Below are 17,921 nucleotides of genomic sequence, written 5' to 3'. Positions count from 1 at the left end.
TGCAATCATACAGGCAGATGGAAAGAACTCTCCTATGTCTCTGTTTTCTTCTATATGGCCTTTAAGACTGACCCCTCTGTCCTCGCTCACTGTTTACCTGCTCACATGTTTCTAGCTATGCCATCTCCTCTGGAACCCTCCGCTCCTGCTTCTAGGTCCCCAAAAAGGTCCAGTCATAAGAAAACCTCACCTAACCTTTCTCCTTCTAGGTCCCCGAAAACCTCACACAAATCCTATTCAAAATCTAAAAAAGTCTCACGTAAGCACCATCCTCCCTCTCCTGCCAGCAGGTCTCCGTCCAGCTCCTCTGGTTCCGCTTCCTCCTACTCCCCCTCTTCTCGTAGCAGGTCACGTAGGTTGCCAGAAGTCTCTTCAGATTAATCCTCCCCATCTCTCTCCCACTCCTGCCCTACCCCACCTCCTCCGTCTTCCAAAGCCCTGCCGAGTACCCCTTCCTCTTGTGCCTGCCGTCTTGCACTGACACCTTCCTTCACTCCTCTGCTCACGCGTTCGTGGGCCACCACGGAGCCTAATCCTGACCAAGTCAAGCCTGCTGCCATCCTGCCACTGAGGGAGGTGGCTGGCGTTGATGGATTAGTTAGGGTTCACGTTCCGTTCTCCTGTCAGAACTCTCCCATATAGCCAAATTACTTGGATCCTATATGTCTAATCCTACCACTTTCATAAAAGAATTTCAATATATTACTCAATCCTATAATCTCACTTTCCATGACATTTTTTATGATCCTGTCCAATAACTTACTTCCCTAGGAATGCAGGTGGGTCTGGGAACAGGCCAGACAGCACGCGGATGAAGTTCACCAGACTCTTGCCTCCCATCCTTCTGGGGCGGAGGCAGTCCCAGACCAAGAAACACACTGGGATTATAACACTCCAGGTAGGATCTTGGCCGGAGACCAATTTTTAACTTGTCTCCTAACAGACCTCCGGAAGGCTGCCCTCAAGCCAGTAAATTATTCTAAACTCTCAGAAATTATTCAGGACACAAAGGAAAATCCTTCTGCATTTTTGGAACACCTTACAAAAGCTCTATTACAGTTTATGAACCTGGACTCAGAATCCCCTTACGGCAGATAGCTATTAATGACTCACTTTTAAAATCAATGTTATCCAGACATCAAGGCCAAGCTCAGGCATTTGGAGAAAGGCCCCTTAACCCTACAGGTGAAAGTCCTGGAGATGGCTTTTAAGGTGTACCATGCAAGGAATGACAAAGCTTGCAACCACTGCCACGTGGTAGCCACGGCTGCCCTGCCAGCCAAGGCGACAGACTACTCGACCCGCCCTGTTCATGCTGCCCCCCCCGGGGTGTGTGAGTCAACAGGTTCATGTTTCAAGTGCGGTAAAATGGGCCACTGGGCCTGAGGATGCCCTAATCCCCATCGTAATCCCAGGGGACCTTGTCCAAGGTGTCACAGGAAAGGTCACTGGTCTGTAGATTGTCCTTGTGTGCACGGTGGCATGGGGGCATCGGACCTAGAGATTTCACCTGGACGGAGCCTAACACTAATTTTTCCACACAGCTCACCTGAACTGTTCTCCCCCAGGACTTCCGAGGCAGCCCACACCTCTTTGGCCAAACCTTGGCCTCTGATCTGCTCTCACTGTCTCTCCCTAAATCCAAGCTCATACAATATGTGGATGACATTTTACTTTGCAGCCCATCATTGGAGATCAGCAAGACAGATACTGTTGTCCTTTGAAATTTCTTATCTAAAAGGGGCTATAGAGTCTCACCTTCTAAGGTTCAATTATCTACCACTCAGGTAACTTACTTGGGATTAACTATAACTCCACTCTATCACTCTAGACAGAAAAAAACTAATTCGATCTCTTGCAGTTCCTTCCACCAAAGAAGAAGTTTTATCGTTCCTGGGAGTGGCCGGCTTCCTGCATTCCTGGATCCCCTCCTTTTCTCTCCTCGCCCGCCCCCTATATGAAGCAACTCTTGACTCTCTGCACGAGCCCCTTCTCCATCCAGTTACCAAACCCTTCCAGAGACTCCAACGGGCCTTTCTCCAGGCTCCAGCTCTTCATTTTCTGGATCTAACTCGCCCTTTTTCTCTTTATGTAGCAGAGAAGGAGGGATATGCCCTTGGGGTCTTAGGACATCAATTGGGACCTTCTTTTATGCCTGTAGCATACCTGTCAAAGAAGATTGACCTCACCACTCGGGGCTGGACACCCTGCATACATGCTTTGGCGGCTGCTGAGCTTCTGATTCCTGCCAAGCACAAGGGAATTCCTCACTGGATTCACCTGTCACATCTTAAACCTTTTACTCCTCCAGCTCAAGACAATCCCTCATACACGGTAACTCAGACAGGACCTTGCTCTCTTAAGTTCCAGAGGACACAAGAAAAATAGAGTTCCTATCCTTCACTCAACTCTCTTATGCCAACATGTTTTCCTTTCTTCTCTTTTTCCTATATGTAACCTCTCCAAATACCTCCAATGTCATGTTGAAATTTCCAAATAACCACTCAGCTGCTCTTACAGGAATCATCAAACACGGAGCCAAAGATTATAAGCCTAGGTGATAAGCAAAACCTTAATGGGTCCCTTGACATGACAGGTTCGACATTGACTGCAGCAGTGTCCCCTGGATGTTGAGGCAATGCCCAATATAAAAAAAATTTATTTCCTTTAAGACATTTTCTTTAAGCTCCAAGGAGCCAGCTTGACCCACCTAAATGGACCAGACTCAAAATGCAATAAGTATCATTTAATTTTATTTTATTTCCTCCCCCACCTCAAATCTCCCCTTTAATTTTTTTCCTCTTCTAACATGACTTGTTTTCCAGCTCCTCGAAGAGATGCGGTTTCAATCAGCCATCACAGGACACCAGCGGACAGGATGCGATCACCAGGATGTATCGGACACCCCGAACCCTTCGATGCCCACAAAGTCAGCAGGAAGCAGTTATGAGAGACTGGGCTATGCTCCCATTCCCTACCCATTAAGACCCTCAACCCCCCAAATTTTTAACAAATCAAAAAGGGTGGAATGTTATTTTCCTGGGGAATTACATTTCTCAGGAGGCCCCTGTGCTCAGGTGCAGAGTACAGCGTTGTCCGCCTGACTTGGAAGACTTCATTTTCCAGAAACACATGCACCCATAATCCAACACAAAAGCCCCCGCGTGCAGACGCAAAACGCAGCATCTGGTGCGCATACGCTGGGGTGGCCTTTAAAAGGCAAAGTGCGGTACTTTCGCTCTCTCCTTTCTGGTCCCCCCTGACCCTAGAAACACCAGAAGTACCAGTCAACTCCCGGGTTAAAAGAGTCGGTTAAGCTGGCTGGAAGGGGACACTCGCGATTAGAAGCCAGTGTTGTTTGTAGGAGCCTGCCCAGACAGATGGAACAGGTGGGTCGTTGTAGAGGAGGTCCTCGGTTCTGTTCGTGTCCTGGGAGGAGGTTGGAGGCCCAGGTAGCGCCTGAAGCCTGAGCTCCGGCTTTTGGCTCCGGGTCGAGTCGCGGCATCAGTGATGTTCCTTTCTGTGGAAATGAAAGAAACCCATGAGGTACAAATGAACCCATGTGTAACTTTATTACAGGGAGTAGCATGCGGGACCATGATGGTGGGGAACAGGAAGGAAAGAGAGAGCAAAAGTGCCGCACTTTGCCTTATAAAGGCCACCCCAGTGTACGCGCATCAGAGGCTGCGTTTTGTGTCTGCGCATGGGGACTTTTGTGTTGGATTGTGGGTGCATGTGTTTCTGGGAAATGAAGTCTTCCGAGTCAGGCAGACGTTGCTGTACTCTGCACCTGCACACAGGGACCTGTTGGGAAATGTAGTTCCCCAGGAGAATAACACTCAACATCCCAGAGACATTGCTGTAGTCACTGACGAGCCTGTGATGTTATGGTTTGTTTCGTGAGATTTTTGGGGGTTTGGGGCTACAAATTTATTATCGTTTGTTACCATCTGGCCTTTTGACAGTCCTTGTACCTCTGGCTCTATGTTTGATGATGGTTCCTGTAATAACAGCTGAGTCATTATTTGGAAATTTAAGCATGACATTGGAAGTATATGGAGAAGTTGTATATAGGAAAAAGAGGAGAAGGAGAGTATATTGGCACAAGAGAGTTGAATAAGGATGGGACCTTTATTTTTTTTTTGAACTGGAGTATGAGAGGCTGAACTTGGTGTCCTCTAGAACCTAAGGGAACAGGGTACTGTCTGAGTTACTGTGTATGAGGGGCCATCTTGAGCTGGAGGAGTAAACGGTTTAAGATGCGACAGGTGAATCCAGTGAGGAATTCCCTTGAGCTTGGCAGCTGTGGGAGTCAAAAGAATTACTCTGAGGGGACCCTGCCATTTAAGGGAAAGGGGTGCGGGACGTTGGCCTGGGGGAGAAAATAATACCTGATCTCCTATTTTAATTGGTGGTGTGCATGCGTTAGCACATGGTTGAGGTAATGAGTGGTTCGTAAAATCCTACAATAGGGAGCGCAGATGAGTTAACAGGGGAGTAAGCAGGTGATCAAGAAGGGGAGAAGTTTTAGGTGAGAGGCCATGGGTTAAAACTGGCCGCCTATACATGAGTTCAAAGGGTGAGATGAAAAGGGGGCTTTTGGGAAGAGTCCTAAGCTTAAGGAGGGGCAGAGGCAAGAGTTTTACCCAGTTGAGGGGAAGTTCCTGTGACATTTTAACAAGAACATTTTTTAAGGAATGATTAGTTCGTTCTACCTTCCCTGAAGACTGAGGGTGGTATGGGATATGAAAATGCCAAGGGATGGTAAGAGCCTTAGATAAGTTTTGGGAAATCTGGAAAGTGAACTCAGGGCCATTATCTGACTGAAGAGAGGTTGGGATTCCAAACCAGGGGATGATTTCTAGGAGAACATCAGAGACTGTCTGGGCCCTCTTATTAGTGGTGGGAAATGCTTCAACCCACCCAGACATTGTATCCACCAAAACCAGGAGATATTTAACTCTTTTGACTGTGGGCATAAGAGTAAAATCTAGCTGCCAGTCAGTTCCTGGGAGGGAGCCCCTGGCCTGGTGGGTGGGAAAAGGAAAGCTACAGTATTTGGTCTTGGGATCTGACTTTTGACAAATTTGACAAGAGGCAGTGATAGCTTTTAGAAACTTTATGTCCTCAGGGGTGGGTTGGAGATGAGCCTTAACAAAATGAAGCAGAGCTTTGTTATCAGGATGAAAGAGCTGATGTAGGTAGGACAGAATTTGCCGGGTGTCAGGGGTGTCTGTGAGAGTGTGGGCTGTACTGTATGGACCCCCTGAGGTGATTGAGGTAGGTTTGGGCTTTGGAATGCTGCTGTTTTAGCTGTTTGGTCAGCCCAGGACTCATGGACTAGCGTCCTCTGACTGTGTGGGGTGTTATGGCCTGGCTGGATCTTGTCGGGTGACTCAGAAACCAGAGAGGCCTAGGGTCGCTCCAGCGGCGTTAACGATGAGGGAAGAAAAGAAATGAGAAGAAATGGAAAAAAAAGATGAAGATCTGAAGGACCCTGGGGCCTCAGTCACAGGTGGCTTGGCTGGGCCATCCCAAACAGGAGCTTAAGTAAGGGAAGCAAGCCGAAGTTGAATGCCAGCGAAGGGAACAACCGAGGCCTTGAAGACAGTGGTTGGGGGCAGTCCCCCCATCTCTAGAAACACCAGAGGGTTTCAGGGAGCTCAATGGTCAGTTTCTCAGGTTCAAAGAAACGGTTAAGCTGGCCAGAATGGGAACACTCACCATTAGAAGCCAGTGTTGTTCGGAGGGGCCGCGATCAGACAGATGGAACATGTGGGTCGTTTTGAGAAAATCCCCTGTTGCGATTCTGGTCCCAGGAGTCCGGGGCAGGTCCGGGTTCCAGGACAGGGGCCTGAGACTGGAAATTCTGGCCCCGGGACAGGGGCCTGGGGCGGACGAATTTCTTGAGTCTCGGCACCAGATAAAAATGTCCGGTGGAAAATGAGAAGAGGACACGAGACACAAATGAACAAAAGAATTACAGTCCCAGTCACAGTGGTGGCAGGCACTTCTAGGTTTCAGGGCCACGCATATGCAGACAAGCACTCAGGCAAAATACTTAGCAGCCCCCAGAACCTTAAAAGGCCCTGCATGAGCTATGTGGAGTATGGTTGCATCGCCTAAGTATGATGCAGCTACATAAGCCCTTGCACGCATGCGTGAGCTTCGTCATCTGTGTAAGACGTAGCCACGTCAACCCCTGTGCGCATGCGCTAGGCAGCCTTTAAAAGCTGATGGCCGTCTCCACACCGACATCCTCAGGTCAGTACAAGTGTCTCTCTAATAAACTCTTAAGTGGGTTTGTTGTGTGCTTCATTCTCACTTGCACCAGGTAATTTCACTATCTAGATCTTCCTCTCTTTCTCTCTTCCCTCTATACTCTCCTTACTCTTACACCCATCCCAGTACCCACTAAATAAACTCTATACCCAGTCTCTCTTCACATGGCGTATCTGTCTCCCACCCGCTACCGTCTCTCATCCATCAGGGACCTGCCAGGGTCACCCATCCCATAAATCATAACAACAGGAACACATGGTGCTGGCACAGTAGCTGAGATGTGTCATGATCCACAGGACGCAGAAATAAAGATAGTAAAAAAGTAGAGAGAGCCTCTGACAGGCTCAAACAGGGTACTGGCAGGGTCTTGCTCCATTTCACTCCTTTGTTTCTTGCTAAGCCACTAGACTTCCTCAATCTAAGATTGACTACTAAGATCCAGCTCTCTCTTTGTGCTGAAAATTGGTGTGATCTGTGTCCAGAAGGAACATACCACAGTGCGTGGGTCCCTTGAGAGAGAGAGAGAGAGAGAGAGAGAGAGAGAGAGAGAGAGACAGACAGACAGACAGACAGACAGACAGACCAGGCCTGACTTGGGCTTTTGAAACCTTGAAGGCCACTTCTAGTGACAGTTTTCTGTTGGGGACTGTAGACCCCTGGCTCCATGACTTTCTTTGCCTGCCTCAGCCACTTTGCCTGCTGGAGTGAACTGAGCAAAACAACTTGTATCCCTGTGCCTGCAGCTGCTCTGAGCATGAGACCCTCATGAGTTCCTGATGGCAGGAGAGTGGTTTCTGGTGGGTTTTACAGCAGGAAATCCCAGGGGCTGGGGAATGGCTGTCAGTTAAGGATCCCTATATAAGCTTCCCTGGAGCACAATAAAGTTGGCATTCTTGTTTCAAGGATGACCTGTGCTGCTGTCTCTGTCTGTCTCTGTGTTTATGTTTTTAAATCTCCAGCCTGGTTCCCGGCTCAGGTAGCATCCTGTAGAACAGGCGTTATGTTTTACAATCTTTCTCCAGCAAGGGCACACATCCTAATAGTGCCACTTCCTAGGGGCCTACGGGTGCCTTCTTAAAGCAGCAATAAAAAAAGAGCTCTTCTGTGTCAACAACTGTAATTTTTCTTTGATTTTTTTTTCTTGAAATCTGTCAATCTCAAAGTGTTAGTTCTTTTTGTTAATATGTACTATATAGAAACCGTATCAAAATTAAAATAAAAGAAAACTTTTGTTCAAAACAATTTTCTGAGGGTTCAGAGGCCCCTTTGGCTTCAGTAAATGAAGGGCAGAAGGCTTTAATGAGGGAGGGATAGAGGATGTATATCTTTAAATGTACAGAACCTTGTTCAGGGAGCCAACAGCAGGTTTTTAGAAATGAAAGTAAAGACCTTCTCTAAGCGCTTTAGCAATGCATCACAAGAATGAGGATGAAGAACAAACAAAGCATCGAAAGGAAGAAGAAAAAGAAAAAAGTGCTCCTTAGAATTTAGCTATCCTGAAGTTTTTCCTTTTCCTTTCTTTTCTTTTTATTCTATGCACTAATTATTTTTGGAGAGCCCTGCAGTCTGATTCTTCTTATATATTTCTCATGGCCATACTTACCTTTGATGATTTCTTCTGTACTCCTACCCCATTTCTGTGTTCCGCTCGTCCTGAACCGGCAGGAATAAAGGTTCTGAAAGATGAAGTGTTGAGAGGGAGGATTGGAGATGAGAAATAAAGAAGACAAAAGCAATGGCTTGGACAAGGAGGTCTTGTATAAGCTGGTGACCTATGCCAAACAAGTTTATTAAGAAGTACAGCATTTTATATAGTATTTGCAGGGGGGAAATGGCCGAGGTCATAAAATTAAGTTTGACAACGCTGGAAAAGTTACCAACTTCCTAGAATTCACATAGCAGTTGATTTAGATACTTCCTTTTTGGCTTTAACAGACATCCTTTTATGGCCTTTGTGGATACCAGGTATGTAAGACCGCACATCTGTGCATTTGAGTATGGCTAGAAGTCAATGTAGGGTACCTTCCTGCTGTGGGAATTCCTTCCGCTCCTTCAGCCAATCGCCGCTGAGTTACCAGCCCATTGGGGCATGGTCTCTCTCTCTTTAAAAAAAGCAGCAGCTGTCCTCCACTCTCTCTTTGGCTTCTGGCTCCGCTTCCGGCTCCTGGACTCCTTTCCTGTTCGCACGGAGGGGCTGCTGTCTGGGGCGGTAATCTGTAAGTTTTTTCCCCTTTGAATAAATAACCATTCTATTAATCATAATTCCAAACTGGTGTGGGATTGTCTGTGACTTATGCCTTCATCTAGCGCCCAACGTTTGGTTGTAGAACTCCCCCTTCCCCCCCCCCACTCAACTGCTTGCTACCAGCTCGGCTAGTCACGAGACCTCCCTCAGCTGCGGCCTGTGCCCTATGTGTGGAGACAGCAGTTCAATTAAACCCCACGCCTCCCAAGCTCCACAGGCTCGGGACAATCTCTGCAAGCCTGGTTTGCTCTTTTCTGAGTTGTTTTTAAATTTCCCTTGTAAGTGTGGTGCTTTAGTGGCATGAATCAGAACGACTTGGTCACATGGAGGCATACGCGGCTTCCGGGTTGCTCTTTTCTACCCCTGGATTCTGGGTTTCTGGTTCCGTGTATGGAATTGATTTAATTAAATTTTCTTTCTTTTTTTTTTGAAAGTAATTTTATTAAATTATAAAAGTTTCCATTTACTCCCCTCTTCCCAACACCCTCCCACTCCCCCCTCCCTCTCCTCCTCCCTCTTTGTCCCTAAGGGCAGTCAGGGTTTCCAGCCCTGTGGGAAGTTCAAGTTCGTCCCCCCTCCCTCCAGGTCCAGGAAGGTGAGTATCCAAACAGACTGGATCCCCAAAATCCCGTATATGCAGAGGAAACTAGTCCCAGTGTCATTGTCTATGGCTTCTCAGAAAGACTCCGGGCCAGCCACATTCAGAGAATCCAGCCACATTCAGAGAATCTGGTTGGATCACGTGCTCGTTCAGTCGCAGTCCAACTGCCCTTGGTAAACTCTCATTAGATCCGACCCCTTGTATCAGTAGGTGATAGCATCCCTTGCAGTCCTTCGTCATTTTCTTCGTCCTTCTGCTCCTCATTTGGACCTTGGGGGGCTCAGTCCGGTGCTCCAATGTGGATCTCCGTCTGTATCGCCATCCATCGCCAGATGAAGGATCTATGGTGATAAGCAAAATATTCATTAGTGTGGTTATGGGCCAAGGCCGGTTCAGGCACCCTCTCCTCTGTCCAGAGAACAATCTGGGGATCTCTCCTTGGACCTGGGATCCCATATATAATCAAGTTTCCTATAAACCCTAAAATGACTCCCTCAGTTGAAATATATTCTTCCCTGATCCCATATTCATCTTTCCTCCCTTCCCCCCATCCCGGTCAACCGAGCTTTCTCCATTCCTCCCCTACTCCCTTCTCTCTAACCCTCTCCCCTTCCAACAACCCTCCCACCCCCCCCATGCACCCAAGGTTACCTGGGACTCTTGACTATTTCCTACCTCCTGGCGGATAGTTAAATAATCTTCATCAGGTTCATCTTCTTATTTAGCTTCTCTAGGATCACGAATAATAGGCTCAAAGACCTTTAAATTATGGTTAGAATCCACTTATGAGTGAATACATACCGTGTTCCTCTTTTTGGGTCTGGCTTACCTCACTCAGTAAAGCGTTTTCTATGTCCATCCATTTGCATGCAAAATTCAAGATGTCATTATTTTTTACCGCTGAGTAAAACTCTAATGCGTATATGTTCCACACCTTTTTTAACCATTCTTCTATTGAGGGGCACCTAGGCTGTTTCCAGGTTCTGGCTATTACAAATAGTGCTGCTATGAACATAGTTGAACAAATGCTTTTGTAGTATGCTAGGGAATCTCTAGGGTATATTCCCAAAAGTGGAATTGCTGGGTCCTGAGGGAGGTTGACTCCCAGTTTCCTGAGAAACCGCCACACTGATTTCCACAGTGGCTGCACAAGTTTGCATTCCCACCAACAATGGATGAGTGTTCCCCTCACCCCACATCCTCTCCAGCATAGGCTATCATTGGTGTTTTTGACTTTAGCTATTCTGACAGGTGTAAGATGGTATCTCAAAGTGGTTTTGATTTGCATTTCCCTGATCGCTAAGGAGGTTGAGCATGACCTTAAGTGTCTTCTGGCCATTCGAAGTTCATCTGTTGTGAATTCTCTGTTCAGTTCAGTACCCCATTTTTTAATTGGGTTAATTAGAGTTTTAGTGCCTAGTTTCTTGAGTTCTTTGTATATTTTGGAGATCAGACCTTTGTCTGATGAGGGGTTGGTGAAGATCTTCTCCCAGTCAGAAGGCAGCCTTTTTGTCTTACTGACAGTGTCCTTTGCTTTACAGAAGCTTCTCAGTTTCAGTAGATCCCATTTATTCATTGTTTCTCTTATTGTCTGTGCTGCTGGGGTCCTACTTAGGAAGAGGCCTCCTGTGCCTATATCTTGTAGACTACTTCCCACTTTCTCTTCTATCAGGTTCAAAGTGGACGGACTAATGTTGATGTCTTTAATCCATTTGGACCTGAGTTTTGTGCATGGTGATAGGTATGGATCTACTTTCATCCTTCTACAGGTTGACATCCAGTTATGCCAGCACCATTTGTTAAAGATGCTTTCCTTCTTCCATTGTATACCTTTAGCTCCCTTGTCAAAAATTAGGTGCTCATAGGTTTGTGGGTTAATATCCGGGTCTTCTATTCAATTCCAAAGGTCGATTTCTCTGTTCTTATGCCAATACCAAGCTGTTTTCAATACTGTAGCTCTGTAATAGAGTTTGAAGTCAGGGATGGTAATGCCTCCTGAAGTTCCTTTATTGTATAAGATTGTTTTGGCTATCCTGGGTTTTTTGTTTTGCCATATAAACTTGATTATTGTTTTCTCAAGGTCTGTGAAGAAGTTTGATGGGATTTTGATGGGGATTGCATTGAATCTATAGATTGCTTTTGGTAGAATTGCCATTTTTACTATGTTGATCCTCCCAATCCAAGAACAAGGGAGGTCTTTCCATTTTCTGGTATCCTCCTCAATTTCTTTCTTCAAAGACTTAAAGTTCTTGTCAAATAGGTCTTTCACTTCCTTGGTTAGAGTAACCCCAAGATATTTTATGCTATTTGTGGCTATCGTGAAAGGTGATGTTTCTCTGATTTCCCTCTCAGCTTCTTTATCCTTTGTGTATAGGAGGGCCACTGAGTTTTTGGAGTTGATCTTGTATCCTGCCACGTTACTAAAGGTGTTTATCAGCTGTAGGAGTTCTTTGGTAGAGTTTTTGGGGTCACTTATGTACACTATCATATCGTCAGCAAATAACGAAAGTTTAATTTCATCTTTTCCAATTCGAATCCCCTTGATCTCCTTATGTTGTCTTATTGCTATTGCTAGAACTTCAAGCACTATATTGAAGAGGTATGGAGAGAGTGGACAGCCTTGTCGTGTTCCTGATTTTAGTGGAAAGGCTTTGATTTTCTCTCCATTCAATTTGATGTTAGCCGTCGGCTTGCTGTATATTGCTTTTATTATATTTAGGTATGATCCTTGTATCCCCAGTCTCTCCAACACCTTTATCATAAATGGGTGTTGAATTTTGTCAAATGCTTTTTCAGCATCCAATGAAATGATCATATGGTTTTTTTCTTTCAGTTTATTTATATGATGTATTACATTGATAGATTTGCGTATGTTGAACCAGCCCTGCATCTCTGGGATGAAGCCTACTTGATCATAATGGATAATTTTTCTAATGTGTTCCTGGATTCAGTTTGCCAGGATTTTATTGAGAATTTTTGCATCGATGTTCATGAGTGAGATTGGCCTGTAATTCTCTTTCTTGGTTGTGTCTTTATGTGGTTTTGGTATTAAGGTAACTGTAGCTTCATAAAAGGAGTTTGGCAATGACTCTTCTGTTTCTATATTATGGAATACATTAAGAAGTATAGGAATTAGCTCTTCCTGGAAGTTCTGGTAGAATTCTGCATTGAAACAATCTGGTCCTGGGCTTTTTTTGGCAGGGAGATTTCTGATAACAGCTTCTAATTCTTCACGACTAACAGGTCTATTTAGATTGTTCACCTGTTCTTGGTTCAACTTTGGTATATGGTACTTATCTAAAAAAAATGTCCATTTCTTTTACATTTTCCAACTTTGTGGCATATAAACTTTTGTAGTAAGATCTAATGATTCTCTGAATTTCCTCTGTGTCTGTGGTTATGTCCCCTTTTTCATTTCTGATCCTATTAATTTGCATGTGCTCTCTCTGCTGTTTGATTAGTTTGGATAGGGGTTTGTCAATCTTGTTGATTTTCTCCAAGAACCAGCTTTTTGATTCATTGATTCTTTGGATTGTTTTCTCTGTTTCTATTTTGTTGATTTCAGCCCTCAGTTTGATTATTTCCAGTCTTCTACTCCTCCTGGGTGAATCAGCTTCTTTTTTTTCTAGTGCTTTCAAGTGTGCTGTTAGGTCTCCAATGTGTGCTTTCTCTGTTTTCTTTATTTGGGCATCTATTGCTATGAACTTTCCTCTTAGCACTGCTTTCATAGTGTCCCATAGGTTTGAGTATGTTGTGTCTTTGTTTTCATTAAATTCAAGAAGACTTTAATTTCTTTCTTAATTTCGTTTGTTGACTTCCTGGGGGTAGCATTGTTGTTGAATTCTAATTTTAATCCATGGTGATCTGACAAGACACAGGTGGTTACTAATATTTTTTTGTATCTGTGGGAGTTTGCTTTGTTACCAAGTATGTGGTCAATCTTTGAGAAGGTTCCATGAACTGCAGAGAAGAAGGTATATTCTTTCCTATTTGGGTGGAGTGTTCTATAGATGTCTGTTAAGTCCATTTGATTCAATACCTCCAATAAATCTCTTAATTCTCTGTTTGGTTTCTGTCTGATTGACCTGTCCATTGGTGAGAGAGGAGTGTTGAAGTCTCCTACTATTAGCGTGTGTGGTTTGATGACTGCCTTGAGTTCTAGAAGAGTTTCTTTTACATATGTGGGTGCCTTTACATTAGGGGCATAGATATTCAGGATTGAGACTTCTTCCTGATGAGTTGTTCCTGTTATGAGTATGAAATGTCCATCTCCATTTCTTCTGATTGATTTTAGTTTGAAGTCGATTTTGTTAGATATTAGAATGGCCACACCCGCTTGTTTCCTAGGTCCATTTGCTTGGAAAACCTTTTCCCAACCCTTTACTCTGAGTAGGTGTCTGTCTTTGTGGTTGAGGTGTGTTTCTTGTAAACAGCAGAATGTTGGATCCTGTTTTCGTATCCAATCTCTAAGTCTGTGCCTCTTTATAGGTGAATTGAGTCCATTGATATTAAGAGATATTAATGACCATTGGTTGTTGACTCCAGTCATTTTTTTGGGGGGTAATAGAGTGTATGTGTTTTCCTTCTTTGAATTGTGCTAGTGAAGGGTCGCTAGATGTCTGAATTATTGTAGTCAGTGTTGGCAATGTTGGATTCCTTGGGATGTAATTTTCCTTCTAGTATTCTCTGTAAGGCTGGATTAGTAGTTACGTATTGTTTAAATTTGTTTTTATCCTGGAATATTTTGTTTTCTCCGTTGATAGTGAACAAAAGCTTGGCTGGGTAAAGTAGTCTGGGCTTGCATACATGGTCCCTTAATTTCTGCAGTACCTCTATCCAGGACCTTCTGGCTTTCATGGTTTCTATAGAGAAGTCTGGTGTAAGTCTGATAGGTTTACCTTTATAGGTTACTTGACCTTTTTCCTTTGCAGCTCTTAATATCCTTTCTTTAATCTGACTGCTTTGTGTTTTGATTATTATATGGTGAGGGGATTTTTTTTTCTGATCCAGTCTATTCGGTGTTCTGTATGCTTCTTGTACCTTCATAGGAATATCCCTCTTTAGGATGGGAAAGTTTTCTTCTATAATTTTGTTGAATATATCTTCTGGACCTTTGATCTGCAATTCTTCTCCTTCTTCTACTCCTATTATTCTTAGATTTGGTTTTTTAATTATGTCCCATATTTCCTGAATGTTTTGTGATGAGAATTTGTTGGATTTGCTGTTTTCTTTGGTCAGGGCTTTTATTTTCTCTATGGTGTCTTCATAATCTGAGATTCGTTCTTCTATCTCTTGTATTCTATTGGTTAAGCTTGATTCTGTAGTCTCCGTTCATTTACCTAGATTTTCCATATCCAGCCGGCCCTCGGTTTGTGTTTTCTTCACTGCCTCCATTTCAGTTTTCAATTCTTGAACTGATTCCATTACCTGTTTGATTGTTTTTTCTTGGTTTCCCAGGGTATCATTTACGAATTTACTCATTTCTTCAAACTTTTTGTTATATTTGTCTTCCATTTCTTTACTCATTTCTTCCATCTTTTTGTTATATTTCTCTTCTATTTCTTTAAGTGAGTTATTCATACCCTGTTTAAGAGACTCTATTGCTTTCATAATGACACTGTTTTCCACTTCTTCTGGAATAGGGCGTTCAAGTCCTTCTGTCATAAGATCGCTGGGATCTGGTGTTTTCATGTTGTTTTTCAGATTGTTGGAGGAATTCTTGCCTTGGCGCCTGCCCATCTCTTCCTTCAGATGCTCTCCAATGGCTCTTCCCTCCACTGGGTCTTCTTCTACTGGACTGTCATATCCTGCCAAGACAGGGTAAGATAGTTTTGAAGTTTCTTGCCTTTGAAAATGGTATGTCAGTTACATTAGGCCTTAGCCAAAGTTGGTTGCTTCAACGCTGCAAACGTGACTTTGGGTGTTTGTCCAGGTAGCCAGTTGTCTCTGCGTTTTGTTGCATGTTCTGGAAGTTGTTTGATTGCACTTCCTAATTACTCAGATAACATTACTTCCCTTCTCAGATCTTTGATGGGATTGAAGATTATATAAATGTAATTACTTTCCTTTCATGACTTGGCCAATTTATTTGTTATAGAAGACTTAAGCTAGTTAAAATAGGATATTTGTATTTATTGTATATAATTTCGTAGGTTTGTACTTATTGTATATAATTTCGTAGTAGGCTTAGAACTCTCTTACTTAAACAAAAGGGGGAGATGCTGTGGGAGTTCCTTCCGCTCCTTCAGCCAATCGCCGCTGTGTTACCAGACCATTGGGGTGTGGTCTCTCTCTCTCTTTAAAAAAAGCAGCGGCTGTCCTCCACTCTCTCTTATCAGCGAATCAATCCCACACCAGTTATGTTTTAAGGGGTTATTTATTTTGGGGGTAAAACTTACATACACCATAAACCGTCAGGAAGGGAGCCTAGTCGCTGGAGCAGGAGCCAGGACCAAGCACCGGAACCAAGAGGGCCTGATCCGGATCTGCTTCTCTTTTTAAAAGAGAAATATACCACGCCCCAGTGGGCTGGAATTTCAGCAGCTATTGGCTGACGGAGCGGAAGTCGCTCCCCGCTGCACTGTGGGCTTGTATTTCAGCGACTATTGGTTGAGGCAGCGGAAGTTACTCCCACAACACCTCCCCCTTTTGTTTAAGTAAGAGAGTTCTAAGCCTACTACGAAATTATATACAGTAAGTACAAACCTACACAATTATATACAATAAATACAAATATCCTCTCCTAACTAGCTTAAGTCTTGTATAAGAAATAACTTGGCCACGTCATGAAAGGAAAGTAACTACGTTTATATAATCTTCAATCCCATCAAAGATCTGAGAAGGGAAATAATGTTACCTAAGTAATTAGGAAGTGCAATCAAACTTCCAGAACATGTAACAAATCACAGAGACAACTGGCTACCTGGGCAAACACCCAAAATCACGTTTGCAGCGTTGAAGCAACCAACTTTGGCTAAGGCCTAATGTAACTGACATACCATTTTCAAAGGCAAGGAACTTTTCAAAACTATCTTACCCTGTCTTGGCAGGATATGACAGTCCTGTTTTATCCATTCACGGATACTCTGTAACTCTGTCAGTAGTTGAGGTATGAGCATTTCTTTACCCAAAGGCCAGTTCTGCCAAGAAGAAAGGCTCCAGGTGAAGTGTCTTTGGTGCTCAACATTCTCTCAGGAATAGATCAGTGTTGCCAGGAGTGATTGTGTCTCCCTACCACAGAACTCTGAGTTAGATTAAAGGCCATTTTCTACAGCTCTTTGAAGAGGTTGAAGATTATCTATCTATACTGAATATAATCTCTATGTATCTAAAGAACCTGATTAGTCTAATTATAAATGACAAACTTAGATGACTATTGATCTATATTATTCTCAATATCTATCTAACTTAAAGACTGAAATAGTAAACAACTGTGCAATAAATGGGGACAATATGACCTCCAAATATAAACAATGTGCAAGTATACATTGCAATATGATAAATATATATATATCAATACATAAACAATATATAAGTATCTTAATCAGAGGTAGAAGTGTACAATGCAATATGGTAAAATATACATATATCAATACAATATATATATATGTCAATACATAAAAATGTTTTAAACAGAGGTAGAAGCATGCATGCATAAAATAGTCAACATAATTTAACTTTGTATCAATATATAAGAATTGATATCAATATGTTTGTCTAAAAACAATAACTCACAAGTACAAAGCTATTATCCCATAATCCAATTATCCCTCTTTTTTTTTTTAAAGATTCCTGCACTTATAAAATTCTTCCCCCAACCCTCAACCCTATACTAATTATAACCAACCCCTAAATGATGTCCCTAAACCCAAGGACAAACTTTACTGGGAGAGGGGACGTCGTTCTCTAGAATTACTTCCAGCTGTCATGGGGGCGACGTTCTTTCTGGGGGATCCTGTGAAAGCAAAATGATGGTTAAATTTCAAGATCAATGTCTTTTAAAATTGCAAATAGTCTCTGAGTATTTTGTGGAGGACTGGCCAGAATGTTGTACAAGATGTGCATCATTTCATCTAACCACGTTGGAATTGTCTTTTGCAGCCGTTACCCAAAACAGGTCTTGTAGTAGCGCTATCAGTATCATGATGTCATATCAACCAGGTGGAGTTGTTGTTATGGGGCCCCATCTTCTTCCTGGAAACTTCAAATGTCACTGTAGGAAAAACTCATTGTTCATTGTGGAAAACTTAAACATTAATCATATATATTAATCATATATTAATCATATATTAATATCATATATTATATGATTATAATAATATATAAATCATATATTAATCATATAGACATATACAGACATACATATATTCAATAAAAGACATGATAGATATATTTAATGAAAGGTATGATAGATATGAAGAAAAGTAAAGATGTTTTCTAAACTCATATTCCTTTCTGTCCCATATCATGGCTCTTGACATGAGACAGAAACTCCAGAAACTCTGGGTTTTTCTTTTAACAACAGGCTTGGAATTAGAGAGGGACTGAGCCAGAGTCCAACTCTAAAACCAGCTCTATAAATTTAGAAATATGATTTAGTATATTTTACTTACAGAACCTATTCAGTTTTCTTGATAGTCCTTATTGGGCCATTATTTTCCATCTGTCAGTATTCAGATATCCAGGGTCCCTTGAACTTTTCAAAAATCAGTGTTTTCCTGTGGAGATAAGAACAGAACCCTGCCCCCATTCTATATGTTTTTCTTACCAATTGTATGAATATCATCATTGTGG

At 43.0% G+C, this 17,921-nt stretch overlaps 1 protein-coding gene and 1 long non-coding RNA gene across 2 annotated transcripts in view; one reads left to right on the top strand and one right to left on the bottom strand.

Annotated features, from left to right (window-relative positions):
* Positions 1-2,731: 2,731 nt before the first annotated feature.
* LOC146893436 (uncharacterized) lies at positions 2,732-7,628 on the bottom strand. The gene is made up of 2 exons (XR_015738280.1): positions 5,725-7,628; positions 2,732-3,520 (listed from the first exon to the last, which is right to left on the bottom strand). It is a non-coding gene; the product is annotated as an uncharacterized LOC146893436 (long non-coding RNA).
* A 775-nt stretch (positions 7,629-8,403) lies between these two features.
* Positions 8,404-17,921, top strand: part of LOC125417195 (natural cytotoxicity triggering receptor 3 ligand 1-like) — a 46,130-nt gene continuing 36,612 nt past the window's right edge. The window contains exon 1 of the mRNA XM_087908537.1: positions 8,404-8,498. The gene's annotated coding sequence lies outside the window, so the exon portion shown is untranslated. The remainder of the gene's footprint in view (positions 8,499-17,921) is intronic.

This window comes from Myodes glareolus, chromosome 7 (genome assembly GCF_982192425.1).
Source record: "Myodes glareolus chromosome 7, mMyoGla1.1, whole genome shotgun sequence".
NCBI classification, from domain to species: domain Eukaryota; kingdom Metazoa; phylum Chordata; class Mammalia; order Rodentia; family Cricetidae; genus Myodes; species Myodes glareolus.
This window is presented reverse-complemented; position numbering and strand designations above follow the sequence as displayed.